The following is a 21,151-nucleotide window of genomic DNA, read 5'->3' as shown; positions in this document are numbered from 1 at the left end:
AGACCACCTGCTAATATTATGTCCTGTAGGTCTTTTTACATTACCAACACATGATTTTTTTCTGTAAGCCAATACAGTTAGGAAACTTTTTTATTAGCTTACCTGGTTATAGAAGTAGAAGATTGCAAAAAAGTGCCTGTATCTCACCTACAGCAATACCACATTGGATACGCCCAATCTCATCTGATCTTGGAAGCTAAACAGGGTTGGGGCTGGTTAGTACTTGGGTGGGAGACCACATTCGAACACCAGGTGCTGTAGGTTTTTTCCCATTACTGGCAAATTGTTTTTATTCTCTAGCTATTTAAATTATAAACGTTTTCTTTTTATTGCCAATACAGACATTTGGGAGAGGCCAAACAGACACAATAGCCATAACATAAAGACTTACCACACAGTTTCGGCCCAATTCCAACTGCTTTTGGCAGCTAAACAGTGTTGAGCCTCTTTAGTAGTTTAATTTGAGACCAGCTGCTAATATTATGTACTGTAGGTATTTTTACATTACCAACACATGATTTTTTTCACTAAGCCAATACAGTTAGGAAACTCTTTTATTAGCTTACCTGGTTATAGAAGTAGAAGAGGGCAAAAAAGTGCCTGTATCTCACCTACAGCCATACCACATTGGACATGCCCAATCTCGTCTGATCTTGGAAGCTAAGTAGAGTTGGGCCTGGTTAGTAATTGGGTGGGAGACCTCATGGGAACACCAGGTGCTGTAGGTTTTTTCACATTACTGGCAAATTGTTTTTATTCTCTAGCTATTTAAATTGGAAACTTTTTCTTTTTATTGCCAATACAGACATTTGGGAGAGGTCAAACAGACACAATAGCCATCACCTAAAGACTTTCCACACTGTTTCGGCCCAATTCCAACTGCATTTGGCAGCTAAACAGTGTTGAGCCTCTTTAGTAGTTTAACTTGAGACCACCTGCTTATATCATGTCCTGTAGGTATTTTTACATTACCAACACATGATTTTTTTCACTAAGCCAAAACAGTTAGGATATTTTTTTGTTAGCTTACCTGGTGATAGGTAGAAGATTGCAAAAAAGTGCCTGTATCTCACCTACAGCCATACCAGATTGGACACGCCCAATCTTGTCTGATCTTGGAAGCTAAGCAGTGTTGGGCCTGGTTAGTACTTGGGTGGGAGACCACATGGGAACACCAGGTGCTGTAGGTTTTTTCCCATTACTGGCAAATTGTTTTTATTCTCTAGCTATTTAAATTGGAAACTTTTTTTTATTGCCAGTACAGACATTTGGAAGAGGTCAAACAGACACAATAGCCATCACCTAAAGACTTACCACACTGTTTCGGCCCAATTCCAACTGCTTTTGGCAGCGAAACAGTGTTGAGCCTCTTTAGTAGTTTAATTTGAGACCACCTGCTAATATCATGTCCTGTAGGTCTTTTTACATTACCAACACATGATTTTATTCTGTAAGCCAATACAGTTAGGAAACTTTTTTATTAGCTTACCTGGTTATAGAAGTAGAAGAGGGCAAAAAAGTGACTATATCTCACCTACAGCCATACCACATTGGACATGCCCAATCTCGTCTGATCTTGGAAGCTAAGCAGTGTTGTGCCAGGTTAGTACTTGGATGGGAGACCACATGGGAACACCAGATGCTGTAGGTTTTTTCCCATTACTGGCAAATTGTTTTTATTCTCTAGCTATTTAAATTGGAAACTTTTTTTTATTGTCAGTACAGACATTTGGAAGAGGTCAAACAGACACAATAGCCATCACCTAAAAACTTACCACACTGTTTAGGCCCAATTGCAACTGCTTTTGGCAGCTAAACAGTGTTGAGCCTCTTTAGTAGTTTAATTTGAGACCACCTGCTAATATTATGTCCTGTAGGTCTTTTTACATTACCAACACATGATTTTTTTCACTAAGCCAATACAGTTAGGAAACTCTTTTATTAGCTTACCTGGTTATAGAAGTAGAAGAGGGCAAAAAAGTGCCTGTATCTCACCTACAGCCATACCACATTGGACACGCCTAATCTCATCTGATCTTGGAAGCTAAGCAGTGTTGGGCCTGGTTAGTACTTGGGTGGGAGACCACATGGGAACACCAGGTGCTGTAGGTTTTTTCCCATTACTGGCAAATTGTTTTTATTCTCTAGCTATTTAAATTGGAAACTTTTTTTTTATTGCCAGTACAGACATTTAGAAGAGGTCAAACAGACACAATAGCCATCACCTAAAAACTTACCACACTGTTTAGGCCCAACTCCAACTGCTTTTGGCAGCTAAACAGTGTTGAGGCTCTTTAGTAGTTTAACTTGAGACCACCTGCTTATATCATGTCCTGTAGGTATTTTTACATTACCAACACATGATTTTTTTCAGTAAGCCAAAACAGTTAGGATATTTTTTTGTTAGCTTACCTGGTGATAGAAGTAGAAGAGGGTAAAAAAAGTGCCTGTATCTCACCTACAGCCATACCACATTGGACACGCCCAATCTCGTCTGATCTTGGAAGCTAAGCAGTGTTGGGCCTGGTTAGTACTTGGGTGGGAGACCACATGGGAACACCAGGTGCTGTAGGTTTCTTCCCATTACTGGCAAATTGTTTTTATTCTCTAGCTATTTAAATTGGAAACTTTTTTTTATTGTCAGTACAGACATTTGGAAGAGGTCAAACAGACACAATAGCCATCACCTAAAAACTTACCACACTGTTTAGGCCCAATTGCAACTGCTTTTGGCAGCTAAACAGTGTTGAGCCTCTTTAGTAGTTTAATTTGAGACCACCTGCTAATATTATGTCCTGTAGGTCTTTTTACATTACCAACACATGATTTTTTTCACTAAGCCAATACAGTTAGGAAACTCTTTTATTAGCTTACCTGGTTATAGAAGTAGAAGAGGGCAAAAAAGTGCCTGTATCTCACCTACAGCCATACCACATTGGACACGCCCAATCTCATCTGATCTTGGAAGCTAAGCAGTGTTGGGCATGGTTAGTACTTGGGTGGGAGACCACATGGGAACACCAGGTGCTGTAGGTTTTTTCCCATTACTGGCAAATTGTTTTTATTCTCTAGCTATTTAAATTGGAAACTTTTTTTTTATTGCCAGTACAGACATTTAGAAGAGGTCAAACAGACACAATAGCCATCACCTAAAAACTTACCACACTGTTTAGGCCCAAATCCAACTGCTTTTGGCAGTTAGTAGTTTAATTTGAGACCACCTGCTATTATTATGTCCTGTAGGTCTTTTTACATTACCAACACATGATTTTTTTTCTGTAAGCCAATACAGTTAGGAAACTTTTTTATTAGCTTACCTGGTTATAGAAGTAGAAGAGGGCAAAAAAGTGCCTGTATCTCACCTACAGCCATACCACATTGGACATGCCCAATCTCGTCTGATCTTGGAAGTTAAGCAGTGTTGGGCCTGGTTAGTACTTGGGTGGGAGACCTCATGGGAACACCAGGTGTCGTAGGTATTTTCACATTACTGGCAAATTGTTTTTATTCTCTAGCTATTTAAATTGGAAACTTTTTCTTTTTATTGCCAGTACAGACATTTGGAAGAGGTCAAACAGACACAATGGCCATCACCTAAACACTTTCCACACTTTTCGGCCCAATTCCAACTGCTTTTGGCAGCTAAACAGTGTTGAGCCTCTTTAGTAGTTTAATTTGAGACCACCTGCTAATATTATGTCCTGTAGGTCTTTTTACATTACCAACACATGATTTTTTTCAGTAAGCCAATACAGTTAGGAAACTTTTTTATTAGCTTATCTGGTTATAGAAGTAGAAGAGGGCAAAAAAGAGCCTGTATCTCACCTACAGCCATACCACATTGGATATGCCCAATCTATTCTGCTCTTTCAAGCTAAGCAGGGTTGGGCTTGCTTAGTACTTGGGTGGGAGACCACATGGGAACACCAGGTGCTGTAGGTTTTTTTCCATTACTGGCAAATTGTTTTTATTCTCTAGCTATTTAAATTGGAAACTTTTTTTTTTTATTGCCAGTACAGACATTTGGAAGAGGTCAAACAGACACAATAGCCATCACCTAAAAACATACCACACGGTTTCGGCCCAATTCCAACTGCTTTTGGCAGCTAAACAGTGTTGAGCCTCTTTAGTAGTTTAATTTGAGACCACCTGCTAACATTATGTCCTGTAGGTCTTTTTACATTACCAACACATGAATTTTTTCTGTAAGCCAATACAGTTAGGAAACTTTTTTATTAGCTTACCTGGTTATAGAAGTAGAAGAGGGCAAAAAAGTGCCTGTATCTCACCTACAGCCATACCACATTGGACATGCCCAATCTCGTCTGATCTTGGAAGTTAAGCAGTGTTGGGCCTGGTTAGTATTTGGGTGGGAGACCACATGGGAACACCAGGTGCTGTAGGTTTTTTCCCATTACTGGCAAATTGTTTATATTCTCTAGCTATTTAAATTGGAAACTTTTTTTTTTTATTGCCAGTACAGACATTTGGAAGAGGTCAAACAGACACAATAGCCATCACCTAAAAACTAACCACAGGGTTTAGGCCCAAATCCAACTGCTTTTGGCAGCTAAACAGTGTTGAGCCTCTTTAGTAGTTCAATTTGAGACCACCTGCTAATATTATGTCCTGTAGGTCTTTTTACATTACCAACACATGATTTTTTTCAGTAAGCCAATACAGTTAGGAAACTTTTTTATTAGCTTATCTGGTTATAGAAGTAGAAGAGGGCAAAAAAGAGCCTGTATCTCACCTACAGCCATACCACATTGGATATGCCCAATCTATTCTGCTCTTTCAAGCTAAGCAGGGTTGGGCTTGCTTAGTACTTGGGTGGGAGACCACATGGGAACACCAGGTGCTGTAGGTTTTTTTTCCATTACTGGCAAATTGTTTTTATTCTCTAGCTATTTAAATTGGAAACTTTTTTTTTTTATTGCCAGTACAGACATTTGCAAGAGGTCAAACAGACACAATAGCCATCACCTAAAAACTTACCACACTGTTTAGGCCCAAATCCAACTGCTTTTGGCAGCTAAACAGTGTTGAGTCTCTTTAGTAGTTTAATTTGAGACCACCTGCTATTATCATGTCCTGTAGGTCTTTTTACATTACCAACACATGATTTTTTTCAGTAAGCCAATACAGTTAGGAAACTTTTTTATTAGCTTACCTGGTTATAGAAGTAGAAGAGGGCAAAAAAGTGCCTGTATCTCACCTACAGCCATACCACGTTGGACATGCCCAATCTCGTCTGATCTTGGAAGTTAAGCAGTGTTGGGCCTGGTTAGTATTTGGGTGGGAGACCACATGGGAACACCAGGTGCTGTAGGTTTTTTCCCATTACTGGCAAATTGTTTTTATTCTCTAGCTATTTAAATTGGAAACTTTTTTTTTTATTGCCAGTACAGACATTTGGAAGAGGTCAAACAGACACAATAGCCATCACCTAAAAACTTACCACACTGTTTAGGCCCAAATCCAACTGCTTTTGGCAGCTAAACAGTGTTGAGCCTCTTTAGTAGTTTAATTTGAGACCACCTGCTAATATTATGTCCTGTAGGTCTTTTTACATTATCAACACATGATTTTTTTCAGTAAGCCAATACAGTTAGGAAACTTTTTTATTAGCTTACCTGGTTATAGAAGTAGAAGAGGGCAAAAAAGAGCCTGTATCTCACCTACAGCCATACCACATTGGATACGCCCAATCTATTCTGCTCTTTCAAGCTAAGCAGTGTTGGGCTTGCTTAGTACTTGGGTGGGAGACGACATGGGAACACCAGGTGCTGTAGGTTTTTTCCCATTACTGGCAAATTGTTTTTATTCTCTAGCTATTTAAATTGGAAACTTTTTTTTTTTATTGCCAGTACAGACATTTGGAAGAGGTCAAACAGACACAATAGCCATCACCTAAAAACTTACCACACTGTTTAGGCCCAAATCCAACTGCTTTTGGCAGCTAAACAGTGTTGAGCCTCTTTAGTAGTTTAATTTGAGACCACCTGCTATTATTATGTCCTGTAGGTCTTTTTACATTACCAACACATGATTTTTTTTCTGTAAGCCAATACAGTTAGGAAACTTTTTTATTAGCTTACCTGGTTATAGAAGTAGAAGAGGGCAAAAAAGTGCCAGAATCTCACCTACAGCCATACCACATTGGACATGCCCAATCTCGTCTGATCTTGGAAGCTAAGCAGTGTTGGGCCTGGTTAGTACTTGGATGGGAGACCTCATGGGAACACCAGGTGCTGTAGGTTTTTTCCCATTACTGGCAAATTGTTTTTATTCTCTAGCTATTTAAATTGGAAACTTTTTTTTTTTATTGCCAGTACAGACATTTGGAAGAGGTCAAACAGACACAATAGCCATCACCTAAAAACTTACCACACTGTTTAGGCCCAAATCCAACTGCTTTTGGCAGCTAAACAGTGTTGAGCCTCTTTAGTAGTTTAACTTGAGACCACCTGCTTATATCATGTCCTGTAGGTATTTTTACATTACCAACACATGATTTTTTTCAGTAAGCCAAAACAGTTAGGATATTTTTTTGTTAGCTTACCTGGTGATAGAAGTAGAAGAGGGTAAAAAAGTGCCTGCATCTCACCTACAGCCATACCACATTGGACACGCCCAATCTCGTCTGATCTTGGAAGCTAAGCAGTGTTGGGCCTGGTTAGTACTTGGGTGGGAGACCACATGGGAACACCAGGTGCTGTAGGTTTCTTCCCATTACTGGCAAATTGTTTTTATTCTCTAGCTATTTAAATTGGAAACTTTTTTTTATTGCCAGTACAGACATTTGGAAGAGGTCAAACAGACACAATAACCATCACCTAAAAACTTACCACACTGTTTAGGCTTTTGGCAGCTAAACAGTGTTGAGCCTCTTTAGTAGTTTAATTTGAGACCACCTGCTAATATTATGTCCTGTAGTTCTTTTTACATTACCAACACATGATTTTTTTCACTAAGCCAATACAGTTAGGAAACTCTTTTATTAGCTTACCTGGTTATAGAAGTAGAAGAGGGCAAAAAAGTGCCTGTATCTCACCTACAGCCATACCACATTGGACATGCCCAATCTCGTCTGATCTTGGAAGTTAAGCAGTGTTGGGCCTGGTTAGTACTTGGGTGGGAGACCTCATGGGAACACCAGGTGTCGTAGGTATTTTCACATTACTGGCAAATTGTTTTTATTCTCTAGCTATTTAAATTGGAAACTTTTTCTTTTTATTGCCAGTACAGACATTTGGGAGAGGTCAAACAGACACAATAGCCATCACCTAAAGACTTTCCACACTTTTCGGCCCAATTCCAACTGCTTTTGGCAGCTAAACAGTGTTGAGCCTCTTTAGTAGTTTAATTTGAGACCACCTGCTAATATTATGTCCTGTAGGTCTTTTTACATTACCAACACATGATATTTTTCAGTAAGCCAATACAGTTAGGAAACTTTTTTATTAGCTTACCTGGTTATAGAAGTAGAAGATTGCAAAAAAGTGCCTGTATCTCGCCTACAGCCATACCACATTGGATACGCCCAATCTCATCTGATCTTGGAAGCTAAACAGTGTTGGGCCTGGTTAGTACTTAGGTGGGAGACCACATGGGAACACCAGGTGCTGTAGGTTTTTTCCCATTACTGGCAAATTGTTTTTATTCTCTAGCTATTTAAATTGGAAACTTTTTTTTATTGCCAGTACAGACATTTGGAAGAGGTCAAACAGACACAATAGCCATCACCTAAAGACTTACCACACTGTTTCGGCCCAATTCCAACTGCTTTTGGCAGCTAAACAGTGTTGAGCCTCTTTAGTAGTTTAATTTGAGACCACCGGCTAATATCATGTCCTGTAGGTCTTTTTACATTACCAACACATGATTTTTTTCAGTAAGCCAAAATAGTTAGGATATTTTTTTGTTAGCTTACCTGGTGATAGCAGTAGAAGAGGGCAAAAAAGTGCCTGTATCTCACCTACAGCCATACCACATTGGACACGCCCAATCTCGTCTGATCTTGGAAGCTAAGCAGTGTTGGGCCTGGTTACTACTTAGGTGGGAGACCACATGGGAACGCTAGGAGCTGTAGGTTTTTCCCATTACTGGCAAATTGTTTTTATTCTCTAGCTATTTAAATTGGAAACTTTTTCTTTTTATTGCCAATACAGACATTGGGAGAGGTCAAACAGACACAATAGCCATAACCTAAAGACTTACCAAACTGTTTCGGCCCAATTCCAACTGCTTTTGGCAGCTAAACAGTGTTGAGCCTATTTAGTAGTTTAATTTGAGACCACCTGCTAATATTATGTCGTGTAGGTCTTTTTACATTACCAACACATGATTTTTTTCTGTAAGCCAATACAGTTAGGAAACTTTTTTATAAGCTTACCTTGTTATAGAAGTAGAAGAGTGCAAAAAAGTGCCTGTATCTCATCTACAGCCATACCACATTGGACATGCCCAATCTATTCTGCTCTTTGAAGCTAAGCAGTATTGGGCTTGGTTAGTACTTGGCTGGGAGACCACATGGGAACACCAGGTGCTGTATGTTTTTTCCCATTACTGGCAAATTGTTTTTATTCTCTAGCTATTAAAATTGGAAACTTTTTTTTTTATTGCCAGTACAGACATTAGGGAGAGGTCAAACAGACACAATAGCCATCACCTAAAGACTTTCCATACTTTTCGGCCCAATTCCAACTGCTTTTGGCAGCTAAACAGTGTTGAGCCTCTTTAGTAGTTTAATTTGAGACCACCTGCTAATATTATGTCCTGTAGGTCTTTTTACATTACCAACACATGATATTTTTCAGTAAGCCAATACAGTTAGGAAACTTTTTTATTAGCTTACCTGGTTATAGAAGTAGAAGATTGCAAAAAAGTGCCTGTATCTCACCTACAGCCATACTACATTGGATACGCCCAATCTCATCTGATCTTGGAAGCTAAACATTGTTGGGCCTGGTTAGTACTTGGGTGGGAGACCACATGGGAACACCCGGTGCTGTAGGTTTTTTCCCATTACTGGCAAATTGTTTTTATTCTCTAGCTATTTAAATTGGAAACTTTTTTTATTGCCAATACAGACATTTGGAAGAGGTCAAACAGACACAATAGCCATCACCTAAAAACTTACCACACTGTTTAGGCCCAATTGCAACTGCTTTTGGCAGCTAAACAGTGTTGAGCCTCTTTAGTAGTTTAATTTGAGACCACCTGCTAATATTATGTCCTGTAGGTCTTTTTACATTACCAACACATGATTTTTTTCACTAAGCCAATACAGTTAGGAAACTCTTTTATTAGCTTACCTGGTTATAGAAGTAGAAGAGGGCAAAAAAGTGCCTGTATCTCACCTACAGCCATACCACATTGGACACGCCCAATCTCATCTGATCTTGGAAGCTAAGCAGTGTTGGGCCTGGTTAGTACTTGGGTGGGAGACCACATGGGAACACCAGGTGCTGTAGGTTTTTTCCCATTACTGGCAAATTGTTTTTATTCTCTAGCTATTTAAATTGGAAACTTTTTTTTTTATTGCCAGTACAGACATTTAGAAGAGGTCAAACAGACACAATAGCCATCACCTAAAAACTTACCACACTGTTTAGGCCCAAATCCAACTGCTTTTGGCAGCTAAACAGTGTTGAGCCTCTTTAGTAGTTTAACTTGAGACCACCTGCTTATATCATGTCCTGTAGGTATTTTTACATTACCAACACATGATTTTTTTCAGTAAGCCAAAACAGTTAGGATATTTTTTTGTTAGCTTACCTGGTGATAGAAGTAGAAGAGGGTAAAAAAAGTGCCTGTATCTCACCTACAGCCATACCACATTGGACACGCCCAATCTCGTCTGATCTTGGAAGCTAAGCAGTGTTGGGCCTGGTTAGTACTTGGGTGGGAGACCACATGGGAACACCAGGTGCTGTAGGTTTCTTCCCATTACTGGCAAATTGTTTTTATTCTCTAGCTATTTAAATTGGAAACTTTTTTTTATTGCCAGTACAGACATTTGGAAGAGGTCAAACAGACACAATAGCCATCACCTAAAAACTTACCACACTGTTTAGGCTTTTGGCAGCTAAACAGTGTTGAGCCTCTTTAGTAGTTTAATTTGAGACCACCTGCTAATATTAAGTCCTGTAGTTCTTTTTACATTACCAACACATGATTTTTTTCACTAAGCCAATACAGTTAGGAAACTCTTTTATTAGCTTACCTGGTTATAGAAGTAGAAGAGGGCAAAAAAGTGCCTGTATCTCACCTACAGCCATACCACATTGGACATGCCCAATCTCGTCTGATCTTGGAAGTTAAGCAGTGTTGGGCCTGGTTAGTACTTGGGTGGGAGACCTCATGGGAACACCAGGTGTCGTAGGTATTTTCACATTACTGGCAAATTGTTTTTATTCTCTAGCTATTTAAATTGGAAACTTTTTCTTTTTATTGCCAGTACAGACATTTGGGAGAGGTCAAACAGACACAATAGCCATCACCTAAAGACTTTCCACACTTTTCGGCCCAATTCCAACTGCTTTTGGCAGCTAAACAGTGTTGAGCCTCTTTAGTAGTTTAATTTGAGACCACCTGCTAATATTATGTCCTGTAGGTCTTTTTACATTACCAACACATGATATTTTTCAGTAAGCCAATACAGTTAGGAAACTTTTTTATTAGCTTACCTGGTTATAGAAGTAGAAGATTGCAAAAAAGTGCCTGTATCTCGCCTACAGCCATACCACATTGGATACGCCCAATCTCATCTGATCTTGGAAGCTAAACAGTGTTGGGCCTGGTTAGTACTTAGGTGGGAGACCACATGGGAACACCAGGTGCTGTAGGTTTTTTCCCATTACTGGCAAATTGTTTTTATTCTCTAGCTATTTAAATTGGAAACTTTTTTTTATTGCCAGTACAGACATTTGGAAGAGGTCAAACAGACACAATAGCCATCACCTAAAGACTTACCACACTGTTTCGGCCCAATTCCAACTGCTTTTGGCAGCTAAACAGTGTTGAGCCTCTTTAGTAGTTTAATTTGAGACCACCGGCTAATATCATGTCCTGTAGGTCTTTTTACATTACCAACACATGATTTTTTTCAGTAAGCCAAAATAGTTAGGATATTTTTTTGTTAGCTTACCTGGTGATAGCAGTAGAAGAGGGCAAAAAAGTGCCTGTATCTCACCTACAGCCATACCACATTGGACACGCCCAATCTCGTCTGATCTTGGAAGCTAAGCAGTGTTGGGCCTGGTTAGTACTTAGGTGGGAGACCACATGAGAACACTAGGAGCTGTAGGTTTTTTCCCATTACTGGCAAATTGTTTTTATTCTCTAGCTATTTAAATTGGAAACTTTTTCTTTTTATTGCCAATACAGACATTGGGAGAGGTCAAACAGACACAATAGCCATAACCTAAAGACTTACCACACTGTTTCGGCCCAATTCCAACTGCTTTTGGCAGCTAAACAGTGTTGAGCCTATTTAGTAGTTTAATTTGAGACCACCTGCTAATATTATGTCGTGTAGGTCTTTTTACATTACCAACACATGATTTTTTTCTGTAAGCCAATACAGTTAGGAAACTTTTTTATTAGCTTACCTTGTTATAGAAGTAGAAGAGTGCAAAAAAGTGCCTGTATCTCATCTACAGCCATACCACATTGGACACGCCCAATCTATTCTGCTCTTTGAAGCTAAGCAGTGTTGGGCTTGGTTAGTACTTGGCTGGGAGACCACATGGGAACACCAGGTGCTGTATGTTTTTTCCCATTACTGGCAAATTGTTTTTATTCTCTAGCTATTAAAATTGGAAACTTTTTTTTTTATTGCCAGTACAGACATTTGGGAGAGGTCAAACAGACACAATAGCCATCACCTAAAGACTTTCCATACTTTTCGGCCCAATTCCAACTGCTTTTGGCAGCTAAACAGTGTTGAGCCTCTTTAGTAGTTTAATTTGAGACCACCTGCTAATATTATGTCCTGTAGGTCTTTTTACATTACCAACACATGATATTTTTCAGTAAGCCAATACAGTTAGAAAACTTTTTTATTAGCTTACCTGGTTATAGAAGTAGAAGATTGCAAAAAAGTGCCTGTATCTCACCTACAGCCATACTACATTGGATACGCCCAATCTCATCTGATCTTGGAAGCTAAACATTGTTGGGCCTGGTTAGTACTTGGGTGGGAGACCACATGGGAACACCCGGTGCTGTAGGTTTTTTCCCATTACTGGCAAATTGTTTTTATTCTCTAGCTATTTAAATTGGAAACTTTTTTTATTGCCAGTACAGACATTTGGAAGAGGTCAAACAGACACAATAGCCATCACCTAAAAACTTACCACACGATTTCGGCCCAATTCCAACTGCTTTTGGCAGCTAAACAGTGTTGAGCCTCTTTAGTAGTTTAATTTGAGACCACCTGCTAACATTATGTCCTGTAGGTCTTTTTACATTACCAACACATGAATTTTTTCTGTAAGCCAATACAGTTAGGAAACTTTTTTATTAGCTTACCTGGTTATAGAAGTAGAAGAGGGCAAAAAAGTGCCTGTATCTCACCTACAGCCATACCACATTGGACATGCCCAATCTCGTCTAATCTTGGAAGTTAAGCAGTGTTGGGCCTGGTTAGTATTTGGGTGGGAGACCACATGGGAACACCAGGTGCTGTAGGTTTTTTCCCATTACTGGCAAATTGTTTTTATTCTCTAGCTATTTAAATTGGAAACTTTTTTTTTTTATTGCCAGTACAGACATTTGGAAGAGGTCAAACAGACACAATAGCCATCACCTAAAAACTAACCACACTGTTTAGGCCCAAATCCAACTGCTTTTGGCAGCTAAACAGTGTTGAGCCTCTTTAGTAGTTCAATTTGAGACCACCTGCTAATATTATGTCCTGTAGGTCTTTTTACATTACCAACACATGATTTTTTTTTAGTAAGCCAATACAGTTAGGAAACTTTTTTATTAGCTTACCTGGTTATAGAAGTAGAAGAGGGCAAAAAAGAGCCTGTATCTCACCTACAGCCATACCACATTGGATACGCCCAATCTATTCTGCTCTTTCAAGCTAAGCAGGGTTGGGCTTGCTTAGTACTTGGGTGGGAGACCACATGGGAACACCAGGTGCTGTAGGTTTTTTTCCATTACTGGCAAATTGTTTTTATTCTCTAGCTATTTAAATTGGAAACTTTTTTTTTTTATTGCCAGTACAGACATTTGGAATAGGTCAAACAGACACAATAGCCATCACCTAAAAACTTACCACACTGTTTAGGCCCAAATCCAACTGCTTTTGGCAGCTAAACAGTGTTGAGTCTCTTTAGTAGTTTAATTTGAGACCACCTGCTATTATCATGTCCTGTAGGTCTTTTTACATTACCAACACATGATTTTTTTCTGTAAGCCAATACAGTTAGGAAACTTTTTTATTAGCTTACCTGGTTATAGAAGTAGAAGAGGGCAAAAAAGTGCCTGTATCTCACCTACAGCCATACCACGTTGGACATGCCCAATCTCGTCTGATCTTGGAAGTTAAGCAGTGTTGGGCCTGGTTAGTATTTGGGTGGGAGACCACATGGGAACACCAGGTGCTGTAGGTTTTTTCCCATTACTGGCAAATTGTTTTTATTCTCTAGCTATTTAAATTGGAAACTTTTTTTTTTTTATTGCCAGTACAGACATTTGGAAGAGGTCAAACAGACACAATAGCCATCACCTAAAAACTTACCACACTGTTTAGGCCCAAATCCAACTGCTTTTGGCAGCTAAACAGTGTTGAGCCTCTTTAGTAGTTTAATTTGAGACCAACTGCTAATATTATGTCCTGTAGGTCTTTTTACATTACCAACACATGATTTTTTTCAGTAAGCCAATACAGTTAGGAAACTTTTTTATTAGCTTACCTGGTTATAGAAGTAGAAGAGGGCAAAAAAGAGCCTGTATCTCACCTACAGCCATACCACATTGGATACGCCCAATCTATTCTGCTCTTTCAAGCTAAGCAGTGTTGGGCTTGCTTAGTACTTGGGTGGGAGACGACATGGGAACACCAGGTGCTGTAGGTTTTTTCCCATTACTGGCAAATTGTTTTTATTCTCTAGCTATTTAAATTGGAAACTTTTTTTTTTTATTGCCAGTACAGACATTTGGAAGAGGTCAAACAGACACAATAGCCATCACCTAAAAACTTACCACACTGTTTAGGCCCAAATCCAACTGCTTTTGGCAGCTAAACAGTGTTGAGCCTCTTTAGTAGTTTAATTTGAGACCACCTGCTATTATTATGTCCTGTAGGTCTTTTTACATTACCAACACATGATTTTTTTTCTGTAAGCCAATACAGTTAGGAAACTTTTTTATTAGCTTACCTGGTTATAGAAGTAGAAGAGGGCAAAAAAGTGCCTGAATCTCACCTACAGCCATACCACATTGGACATGCCCAATCTCATCTGATCTTGGAAGCTAAGCAGTGTTGGGCCTGGTTAGTACTTGGATGGGAGACCTCATGGGAACACCAGGTGCTGTAGGTTTTTTCCCATTACTGGCAAATTGTTTTTATTCTCTAGCTATTTAAATTGGAAACTTTTTTTTTTTTATTGCCAGTACAGACATTTGGAAGAGGTCAAACAGACACAATAGCCATCACCTAAAAACTTACCACACTGTTTAGGCCCAAATCCAACTGCTTTTGGCAGCTAAACAGTGTTGAGCCTCTTTAGTAGTTTAACTTGAGACCACCTGCTTATATCATGTCCTGTAGGTATTTTTACATTACCAACACATGATTTTTTTCAGTAAGCCAAAACAGTTAGGATATTTTTTGTTAGCTTACCTGGTGATAGAAGTAGAAGAGGGTAAAAAAGTGCCTGCATCTCACCTACAGCCATACCACATTGGACACGCCCAATCTCGTCTGATCTTGGAAGCTAAGCAGTGTTGGGCCTGGTTAGTACTTGGGTGGGAGACCACATGGGAACACCAGGTGCTGTAGGTTTCTTCCCATTACTGGCAAATTGTTTTTATTCTCTAGCTATTTAAATTGGAAACTTTTTTTTTTTATTGCCAGTACAGACATTTGGAAGAGGTCAAACAGACACAATAGCCATCACCTAAAAACTTACCACACTGTTTAGGCCCAAATCCAACTGCTTTTGGCAGCTAAACAGTGTTGAGCCTCTTTAGTAGTTTAATTTGAGACCAACTGCTAATATTATGTCCTGTAGGTCTTTTTACATTACCAACACATGATTTTTTTCAGTAAGCCAATACAGTTAGGAAACTTTTTTATTAGCTTACCTGGTTATAGAAGTAGAAGAGGGCAAAAAAGAGCCTGTATCTCACCTACAGCCATACCACATTGGATACGCCCAATCTATTCTGCTCTTTCAAGCTAAGCAGTGTTGGGCTTGCTTAGTACTTGGGTGGGAGACGACATGGGAACACCAGGTGCTGTAGGTTTTTTCCCATTACTGGCAAATTGTTTTTATTCTCTAGCTATTTAAATTGGAAACTTTTTTTTTTTATTGCCAGTACAGACATTTGGAAGAGGTCAAACAGACACAATAGCCATCACCTAAAAACTTACCACACTGTTTAGGCCCAAATCCAACTGCTTTTGGCAGCTAAACAGTGTTGAGCCTCTTTAGTAGTTTAATTTGAGACCACCTGCTATTATTATGTCCTGTAGGTCTTTTTACATTACCAACACATGATTTTTTTTCTGTAAGCCAATACAGTTAGGAAACTTTTTTATTAGCTTACCTGGTTATAGAAGTAGAAGAGGGCAAAAAAGTGCCTGAATCTCACCTACAGCCATACCACATTGGACATGCCCAATCTCATCTGATCTTGGAAGCTAAGCAGTGTTGGGCCTGGTTAGTACTTGGATGGGAGACCTCATGGGAACACCAGGTGCTGTAGGTTTTTTCCCATTACTGGCAAATTGTTTTTATTCTCTAGCTATTTAAATTGGAAACTTTTTTTTTTTTATTGCCAGTACAGACATTTGGAAGAGGTCAAACAGACACAATAGCCATCACCTAAAAACTTACCACACTGTTTAGGCCCAAATCCAACTGCTTTTGGCAGCTAAACAGTGTTGAGCCTCTTTAGTAGTTTAACTTGAGACCACCTGCTTATATCATGTCCTGTAGGTATTTTTACATTACCAACACATGATTTTTTTCAGTAAGCCAAAACAGTTAGGATATTTTTTGTTAGCTTACCTGGTGATAGAAGTAGAAGAGGGTAAAAAAGTGCCTGCATCTCACCTACAGCCATACCACATTGGACACGCCCAATCTCGTCTGATCTTGGAAGCTAAGCAGTGTTGGGCCTGGTTAGTACTTGGGTGGGAGACCACATGGGAACACCAGGTGCTGTAGGTTTCTTCCCATTACTGGCAAATTGTTTTTATTCTCTAGCTATTTAAATTGGAAACTTTTTTTTATTGCCAGTACAGACATTTGGAAGAGGTCAAACAGACACAATAGCCATCACCTAAAAACTTACCACACTGTTTAGGCTTTTGGCAGCTAAACAGTGTTGAGCCTCTTTAGTAGTTTAATTTGAGACCACCTGCTAATATTATGTCCTGTAGTTCTTTTTACATTACCAACACATGATTTTTTTCACTAAGCCAATACAGTTAGGCAACTCTTTTATTAGCTTACCTGGTTATAGAAGTAGAAGAGGGCAAAAAAGTGCCTGTATCTCACCTACAGCCATACCACATTGGACATGCCCAATCTCGTCTGATCTTGGAAGTTAAGCAGTGTTGGGCCTGGTTAGTACTTGGGTGGGAGACCTCATGGGAACACCAGGTGTCGTAGGTATTTTCACATTACTGGCAAATTGTTTTTATTCTCTAGCTATTTAAATTGGAAACTTTTTCTTTTTATTGCCAGTACAGACATTTGGGAGAGGTCAAACAGACAAAATAGCCATCACCTAAAGACTTTCCACACTTTTCGGCCCAATTCCAACTGCTTTTGGCAGCTAAACAGTGTTGAGCCTCTTTAGTAGTTTAATTTGAGACCACCTGCTAATATTATGTCCTGTAGGTCTTTTTACATTACCAACACATGATATTTTTCAGTAAGCCAATACAGTTAGGAAACTTTTTTATTAGCTTACCTGGTTATAGAAGTAGAAGATTGCAAAAAAGTGCCTGTATCTCACCTACAGCCATACCACATTGGATACGCCCAATCTCATCTGATCTTGGAAGCTAAACAGTGTTGGGCCTGGTTAGTACTTAGGTGGGAGACCACATGGGAACACCAGGTGCTGTAGGTTTTTTCCCATTACTGGCAAATTGTTTTTATTCTCTAGCTATTTAAATTGGAAACTTTTTTTTATTGCCAGTACAGACATTTGGAAGAGGTCAAACAGACACAATAGCCATCACCTAAAGACTTACCACACTGTTTCGGCCCAATTCCAACTGCTTTTGGCAGCTAAACAGTGTTGAGCCTCTTTAGTAGTTTAATTTGAGACCACCGGCTAATATCATGTCCTGTAGGTCTTTTTACATTACCAACACATGATTTTTTTCAGTAAGCCAAAATAGTTAGGATATTTTTTTGTTAGCTTACCTGGTGATAGCAGTAGAAGAGGGCAAAAAAGTGCCTGTATCTCACCTACAGCCATACCACATTGGACACGCCCAATTTTGTCTGATCTTGGAAGCTAAGCAGTGTTGGGCCTGGTTACTACTTAGGTGGGAGACCACATGGGAACACTAGGAGCTGTAGGTTTTTCCCATTACTGGCAAATTGTTTTTATTCTCTAGCTATTTAAATTGGAAACTTTTTCTTTTTATTGCCAATACAGACATTGGGAGAGGTCAAACAGACACAATAGCCATAACCTAAAGACTTACCACACTGTTTCGGCCCAATTCCAACTGCTTTTGGCAGCTAAACAGTGTTGAGCCTATTTAGTAGTTTAATTTGAGACCACCTGCTAATATTATGTCGTGTAGGTCTTTTTACATTACCAACACATGATTTTTTTCTGTAAGCCAATACAGTTAGGAAACTTTTTTATTAGCTTACCTTGTTATAGAAGTAGAAGAGTGCAAAAAAGTGCCTGTATCTCATCTACAGCCATACCACATTGGACATGCCCAATCTATTCTGCTCTTTGAAGCTAAGCAGTGTTGGGCTTGGTTAGTACTTGGCTGGGAGACCACATGGGAACACCAGGTGCTGTATGTTTTTTCCCATTACTGGCAAATTGTTTTTATTCTCTAGCTATTAAAATTGGAAACTTTTTTTTATTGCCAGTACAGACATTTGGAAGAGGTCAAACAGACACAATAGCCATCACCTAAAGACTTACCACACTGTTTCGGCCCAATTCCAACTGCTTTTGGCAGCTAAACAGTGTTGAGCCTCTTTAGTAGTTTAATTTGAGACCACCGGCTAATATCATGTCCTGTAGGTCTTTTTACATTACCAACACATGATTTTTTTCAGTAAGCCAAAATAGTTAGGATATTTTTTTGTTAGCTTACCTGGTGATAGCAGTAGAAGAGGGCAAAAAAGTGCCTGTATCTCACCTACAGCCATACCACATTGGACACGCCCAATTTTGTCTGATCTTGGAAGCTAAGCAGTGTTGGGCCTGGTTACTACTTAGGTGGGAGACCACATGGGAACACTAGGAGCTGTAGGTTTTTCCCATTACTGGCAAATTGTTTTTATTCTCTAGCTATTTAAATTGGAAACTTTTTCTTTTTATTGCCAATACAGACATTGGGAGAGGTCAAACAGACACAATAGCCATCACCTAAAGACTTACCACACTGTTTCGGCCCAATTCCAACTGCTTTTGGCAGCTAAACAGTGTTGAGCCTATTTAGTAGTTTAATTTGAGACCACCTGCTAATATTATGTCGTGTAGGTCTTTTTACATTACCAACACATGATTTTTTTCTGTAAGCCAATACAGTTAGGAAACTTTTTTATTAGCTTACCTTGTTATAGAAGTAGAAGAGTGCAAAAAAGTGCCTGTATCTCATCTACAGCCATACCATATTGGACATGCCCAATCTATTCTGCTCTTTGAAGCTAAGCAGTGTTGGGCTTGGTTAGTACTTGGCTGGGAGACCACATGGGAACACCAGGTGCTGTATGTTTTTTCCCATTACTGGCAAATTGTTTTTATTCTCTAGCTATTAAAATTGGAAACTTTTTTTTTTATTGCCAGTACAGACATTAGGGAGAGGTCAAACAGACACAATAGCCATCACCTAAAGACTTTCCATACTTTTCGGCCCAATTCCAACTGCTTTTGGCAGCTAAACAGTGTTGAGCCTCTTTAGTAGTTTAATTTGAGACCACCTGCTAATATTATGTCCTGTAGGTCTTTTTACATTACCAACACATGATATTTTTCAGTAAGCCAATACAGTTAGGAAACTTTTTTATTAGCTTACCTGGTTATAGAAGTAGAAGATTGCAAAAAAGTGCCTGTATCTCACCTACAGCCATACAACATTGGATACGCCCAATCTCATCTGATCTTGGAAGCTAAACATTGTTGGGCCTGGTTAGTACTTGGGTGGGAGACCACATGGGAACACCCGGTGCTGTAGGTTTTTTCCCATTACTGGCAAATTGTTTTTATTCTCTAGCTATTTAAATTGGAAACTTTTTTTATTGCCAGTACAGACATTTGGAAGAGGTCAAACAGACACAATAGCCATCACCTAAAAACTTACCACACGGTTTCGGCCCAATTCCAACTGCTTTTGGCAGCTAAACAGTGTTGAGCCTCTTTAGTAGCTTAATTTGAGACCACCTGCTAACATTATGTCCTGTAGGTCTTTTTACATTACCAACACATGAATTTTTTCTGTAAGCCAATACAGTTAGGAAACTTTTTTATTAGCTTACCTGGTTATAGAAGTAGAAGAGGGCAAAAAAGTGCCTGCATCTCACCTACAGCCATACCAAATTGGACACGCCCAATCTCGTCTGATCTTGAAAGCTAAGCAGTGTTGGGCCTGGTTAGTACTTGGGTGGGAGACCTCATGGGAACACCAGGTGCTGTATGTTTTTTCACATTACTGGCAAATTGGTTTTTATTCTCTAGCTATTTAAATTGGAAACTTTTTTTTTTTTATTGCCAATACAGACATTTGGGAGAGGTCAAACAGACACAATAGCCATCACCTAAAGACTTTCCACACTGTTTCGGCCCAATTCCAACTGCTTTTGGCAGCTAAACAGTGTTGAGCCTCTTTAGTAGTTTAACTTGAGACCACCTGCTCATATCATGTCCTGTAGGTATTTTTTTATTACCAACACATGATTTTTTTCAGTAAGCCAAAACAGTTAGGATATTTTTTTGTTAGCTTACCTGGTGATAGAAGTAGAAGAGGGCAAAAAAGTGCCTGTATCTCATATACAGCCATACCACATTGGACACGCCCAATCTCGTCTGATCTTGGAAGCTAAGCAGCGTTGGGCCTGGTTAGTACTTGGGCGGGAGACCACATGGGAACACCAGGTGCTGTAGGTTTTTTCCCATTACTGGCAAATTGTTTTTATTCTCTAGCTAATTAAATGGAAACTTTTTCTTTTTATTTCCAATATAGACATTTGGGAGAGGTCAAACAAACACAATAGCCATCACCTAAAAACTTACCACACTGTTTCGGCCCAATTCCAACTGATTTTGGCAGCTAAACAGTGTTGAGCCTCTTTAGTAGTTTAATTTGAGACCACCTGCTAATATTATGTCCTGTAGGTCTTTTTACATTACCAACACATGATTTTTTTCTGTAAGCCAATACAGTTAGGAAACTTTTTTATTAGCTTACCTGGTTATAGAAGTAGAAGAGGGCAAAAAAGTGCTTCTATCTCACCTACAGCCATACCAAATTGGACACGCCCAATCTCGTCTAATCTTGAAAGCTAAGCGGTGTTGGGCCTGGTTAGTACTTGGGTGGGAGACCTCATGGGAACACCAGGTGCTGTAGGTTTTTTCACATTACTGGCAAATTGTTTTTATTCTCTAGCTATTTAAATTGGAAACTTTTTCTTTTTATTGCCAATACAGACATTTGGGAGAGGTCAAACAGACACAATAGCCATCACCTAAAGACTTT

The 21,151-nt window shown here is 39.3% G+C and overlaps 33 non-coding genes and 13 pseudogenes across 33 annotated transcripts; all 46 read left to right on the top strand.

The window, feature by feature from the left end:
* The first annotated feature begins 145 nt into the window (after positions 1-145).
* On the top strand, positions 146-264 carry LOC146050745 (5S ribosomal RNA; annotated as a pseudogene).
* A 345-nt stretch (positions 265-609) lies between these two features.
* LOC146051428 (5S ribosomal RNA) lies at positions 610-728 on the top strand. Its single transcript, XR_014466812.1, has one exon. It is a non-coding gene; the product is annotated as a 5S ribosomal RNA (ribosomal RNA).
* A 343-nt stretch (positions 729-1,071) lies between these two features.
* On the top strand, positions 1,072-1,190 carry LOC146051302 (5S ribosomal RNA). Its single transcript, XR_014466699.1, has one exon. It is a non-coding gene; the product is annotated as a 5S ribosomal RNA (ribosomal RNA).
* Positions 1,191-1,532: 342 nt separating this feature from the next.
* LOC146051391 (5S ribosomal RNA) lies at positions 1,533-1,651 on the top strand. Its single transcript, XR_014466779.1, has one exon. It is a non-coding gene; the product is annotated as a 5S ribosomal RNA (ribosomal RNA).
* A 342-nt stretch (positions 1,652-1,993) lies between these two features.
* On the top strand, positions 1,994-2,112 carry LOC146050754 (5S ribosomal RNA). Its single transcript, XR_014466354.1, has one exon. It is a non-coding gene; the product is annotated as a 5S ribosomal RNA (ribosomal RNA).
* A 344-nt stretch (positions 2,113-2,456) lies between these two features.
* LOC146051212 (5S ribosomal RNA) lies at positions 2,457-2,575 on the top strand. The gene has a single exon (XR_014466617.1). It is a non-coding gene; the product is annotated as a 5S ribosomal RNA (ribosomal RNA).
* A 342-nt stretch (positions 2,576-2,917) lies between these two features.
* Positions 2,918-3,036, top strand: LOC146051007 (5S ribosomal RNA). The gene has a single exon (XR_014466432.1). It is a non-coding gene; the product is annotated as a 5S ribosomal RNA (ribosomal RNA).
* A 324-nt stretch (positions 3,037-3,360) lies between these two features.
* Positions 3,361-3,479, top strand: LOC146051176 (5S ribosomal RNA). The gene has a single exon (XR_014466585.1). It is a non-coding gene; the product is annotated as a 5S ribosomal RNA (ribosomal RNA).
* Positions 3,480-3,823: 344 nt separating this feature from the next.
* Positions 3,824-3,942, top strand: LOC146050844 (5S ribosomal RNA; annotated as a pseudogene).
* Positions 3,943-4,287: 345 nt separating this feature from the next.
* On the top strand, positions 4,288-4,406 carry LOC146051032 (5S ribosomal RNA). The gene has a single exon (XR_014466454.1). It is a non-coding gene; the product is annotated as a 5S ribosomal RNA (ribosomal RNA).
* Positions 4,407-4,751: 345 nt separating this feature from the next.
* On the top strand, positions 4,752-4,870 carry LOC146050843 (5S ribosomal RNA; annotated as a pseudogene).
* Positions 4,871-5,216: 346 nt separating this feature from the next.
* On the top strand, positions 5,217-5,335 carry LOC146051111 (5S ribosomal RNA). Its single transcript, XR_014466526.1, has one exon. It is a non-coding gene; the product is annotated as a 5S ribosomal RNA (ribosomal RNA).
* A 344-nt stretch (positions 5,336-5,679) lies between these two features.
* Positions 5,680-5,798, top strand: LOC146050852 (5S ribosomal RNA; annotated as a pseudogene).
* A 346-nt stretch (positions 5,799-6,144) lies between these two features.
* On the top strand, positions 6,145-6,263 carry LOC146051457 (5S ribosomal RNA). The gene has a single exon (XR_014466832.1). It is a non-coding gene; the product is annotated as a 5S ribosomal RNA (ribosomal RNA).
* Positions 6,264-6,608: 345 nt separating this feature from the next.
* Positions 6,609-6,727, top strand: LOC146051200 (5S ribosomal RNA). Its single transcript, XR_014466606.1, has one exon. It is a non-coding gene; the product is annotated as a 5S ribosomal RNA (ribosomal RNA).
* A 328-nt stretch (positions 6,728-7,055) lies between these two features.
* Positions 7,056-7,174, top strand: LOC146051175 (5S ribosomal RNA). Its single transcript, XR_014466584.1, has one exon. It is a non-coding gene; the product is annotated as a 5S ribosomal RNA (ribosomal RNA).
* Positions 7,175-7,518: 344 nt separating this feature from the next.
* LOC146050968 (5S ribosomal RNA) lies at positions 7,519-7,637 on the top strand. Its single transcript, XR_014466401.1, has one exon. It is a non-coding gene; the product is annotated as a 5S ribosomal RNA (ribosomal RNA).
* Positions 7,638-7,979: 342 nt separating this feature from the next.
* Positions 7,980-8,098, top strand: LOC146051442 (5S ribosomal RNA). Its single transcript, XR_014466825.1, has one exon. It is a non-coding gene; the product is annotated as a 5S ribosomal RNA (ribosomal RNA).
* A 343-nt stretch (positions 8,099-8,441) lies between these two features.
* On the top strand, positions 8,442-8,560 carry LOC146050831 (5S ribosomal RNA; annotated as a pseudogene).
* Positions 8,561-8,903: 343 nt separating this feature from the next.
* On the top strand, positions 8,904-9,022 carry LOC146051067 (5S ribosomal RNA). Its single transcript, XR_014466486.1, has one exon. It is a non-coding gene; the product is annotated as a 5S ribosomal RNA (ribosomal RNA).
* Positions 9,023-9,363: 341 nt separating this feature from the next.
* On the top strand, positions 9,364-9,482 carry LOC146051180 (5S ribosomal RNA). Its single transcript, XR_014466589.1, has one exon. It is a non-coding gene; the product is annotated as a 5S ribosomal RNA (ribosomal RNA).
* Positions 9,483-9,827: 345 nt separating this feature from the next.
* Positions 9,828-9,946, top strand: LOC146051188 (5S ribosomal RNA). Its single transcript, XR_014466595.1, has one exon. It is a non-coding gene; the product is annotated as a 5S ribosomal RNA (ribosomal RNA).
* A 328-nt stretch (positions 9,947-10,274) lies between these two features.
* Positions 10,275-10,393, top strand: LOC146051173 (5S ribosomal RNA). Its single transcript, XR_014466582.1, has one exon. It is a non-coding gene; the product is annotated as a 5S ribosomal RNA (ribosomal RNA).
* Positions 10,394-10,737: 344 nt separating this feature from the next.
* On the top strand, positions 10,738-10,856 carry LOC146050967 (5S ribosomal RNA). The gene has a single exon (XR_014466400.1). It is a non-coding gene; the product is annotated as a 5S ribosomal RNA (ribosomal RNA).
* A 342-nt stretch (positions 10,857-11,198) lies between these two features.
* Positions 11,199-11,317, top strand: LOC146051262 (5S ribosomal RNA). Its single transcript, XR_014466662.1, has one exon. It is a non-coding gene; the product is annotated as a 5S ribosomal RNA (ribosomal RNA).
* A 344-nt stretch (positions 11,318-11,661) lies between these two features.
* Positions 11,662-11,780, top strand: LOC146050793 (5S ribosomal RNA; annotated as a pseudogene).
* A 343-nt stretch (positions 11,781-12,123) lies between these two features.
* Positions 12,124-12,242, top strand: LOC146051066 (5S ribosomal RNA). Its single transcript, XR_014466485.1, has one exon. It is a non-coding gene; the product is annotated as a 5S ribosomal RNA (ribosomal RNA).
* A 341-nt stretch (positions 12,243-12,583) lies between these two features.
* LOC146051306 (5S ribosomal RNA) lies at positions 12,584-12,702 on the top strand. The gene has a single exon (XR_014466702.1). It is a non-coding gene; the product is annotated as a 5S ribosomal RNA (ribosomal RNA).
* Positions 12,703-13,048: 346 nt separating this feature from the next.
* LOC146050829 (5S ribosomal RNA) lies at positions 13,049-13,167 on the top strand (annotated as a pseudogene).
* Positions 13,168-13,512: 345 nt separating this feature from the next.
* Positions 13,513-13,631, top strand: LOC146051110 (5S ribosomal RNA). Its single transcript, XR_014466525.1, has one exon. It is a non-coding gene; the product is annotated as a 5S ribosomal RNA (ribosomal RNA).
* A 346-nt stretch (positions 13,632-13,977) lies between these two features.
* LOC146050851 (5S ribosomal RNA) lies at positions 13,978-14,096 on the top strand (annotated as a pseudogene).
* Positions 14,097-14,442: 346 nt separating this feature from the next.
* LOC146051002 (5S ribosomal RNA) lies at positions 14,443-14,561 on the top strand. Its single transcript, XR_014466428.1, has one exon. It is a non-coding gene; the product is annotated as a 5S ribosomal RNA (ribosomal RNA).
* Positions 14,562-14,906: 345 nt separating this feature from the next.
* LOC146051174 (5S ribosomal RNA) lies at positions 14,907-15,025 on the top strand. Its single transcript, XR_014466583.1, has one exon. It is a non-coding gene; the product is annotated as a 5S ribosomal RNA (ribosomal RNA).
* Positions 15,026-15,370: 345 nt separating this feature from the next.
* LOC146050848 (5S ribosomal RNA) lies at positions 15,371-15,489 on the top strand (annotated as a pseudogene).
* A 346-nt stretch (positions 15,490-15,835) lies between these two features.
* On the top strand, positions 15,836-15,954 carry LOC146050990 (5S ribosomal RNA). The gene has a single exon (XR_014466417.1). It is a non-coding gene; the product is annotated as a 5S ribosomal RNA (ribosomal RNA).
* A 345-nt stretch (positions 15,955-16,299) lies between these two features.
* LOC146051162 (5S ribosomal RNA) lies at positions 16,300-16,418 on the top strand. Its single transcript, XR_014466572.1, has one exon. It is a non-coding gene; the product is annotated as a 5S ribosomal RNA (ribosomal RNA).
* Positions 16,419-16,746: 328 nt separating this feature from the next.
* LOC146051172 (5S ribosomal RNA) lies at positions 16,747-16,865 on the top strand. The gene has a single exon (XR_014466581.1). It is a non-coding gene; the product is annotated as a 5S ribosomal RNA (ribosomal RNA).
* A 344-nt stretch (positions 16,866-17,209) lies between these two features.
* Positions 17,210-17,328, top strand: LOC146050742 (5S ribosomal RNA). Its single transcript, XR_014466353.1, has one exon. It is a non-coding gene; the product is annotated as a 5S ribosomal RNA (ribosomal RNA).
* A 342-nt stretch (positions 17,329-17,670) lies between these two features.
* LOC146050760 (5S ribosomal RNA) lies at positions 17,671-17,789 on the top strand (annotated as a pseudogene).
* A 343-nt stretch (positions 17,790-18,132) lies between these two features.
* Positions 18,133-18,251, top strand: LOC146050802 (5S ribosomal RNA; annotated as a pseudogene).
* A 342-nt stretch (positions 18,252-18,593) lies between these two features.
* On the top strand, positions 18,594-18,712 carry LOC146050759 (5S ribosomal RNA; annotated as a pseudogene).
* A 343-nt stretch (positions 18,713-19,055) lies between these two features.
* LOC146050818 (5S ribosomal RNA) lies at positions 19,056-19,174 on the top strand (annotated as a pseudogene).
* Positions 19,175-19,517: 343 nt separating this feature from the next.
* Positions 19,518-19,636, top strand: LOC146051263 (5S ribosomal RNA). The gene has a single exon (XR_014466663.1). It is a non-coding gene; the product is annotated as a 5S ribosomal RNA (ribosomal RNA).
* Positions 19,637-19,977: 341 nt separating this feature from the next.
* Positions 19,978-20,096, top strand: LOC146051339 (5S ribosomal RNA). Its single transcript, XR_014466732.1, has one exon. It is a non-coding gene; the product is annotated as a 5S ribosomal RNA (ribosomal RNA).
* Positions 20,097-20,443: 347 nt separating this feature from the next.
* Positions 20,444-20,562, top strand: LOC146051373 (5S ribosomal RNA). Its single transcript, XR_014466762.1, has one exon. It is a non-coding gene; the product is annotated as a 5S ribosomal RNA (ribosomal RNA).
* Positions 20,563-20,906: 344 nt separating this feature from the next.
* On the top strand, positions 20,907-21,025 carry LOC146051449 (5S ribosomal RNA). Its single transcript, XR_014466831.1, has one exon. It is a non-coding gene; the product is annotated as a 5S ribosomal RNA (ribosomal RNA).
* The last annotated feature ends 126 nt before the right edge of the window (positions 21,026-21,151 follow it).

Source organism: Crinia signifera, chromosome 12 (genome assembly GCF_055691185.1).
Source record: "Crinia signifera chromosome 12, ASM5569118v1, whole genome shotgun sequence".
NCBI classification, from domain to species: Eukaryota; Metazoa; Chordata; class Amphibia; order Anura; family Myobatrachidae; genus Crinia; species Crinia signifera.
Note: the sequence above shows the minus strand (reverse complement) of the source record. Positions and strands in the feature narration are given on the sequence as shown.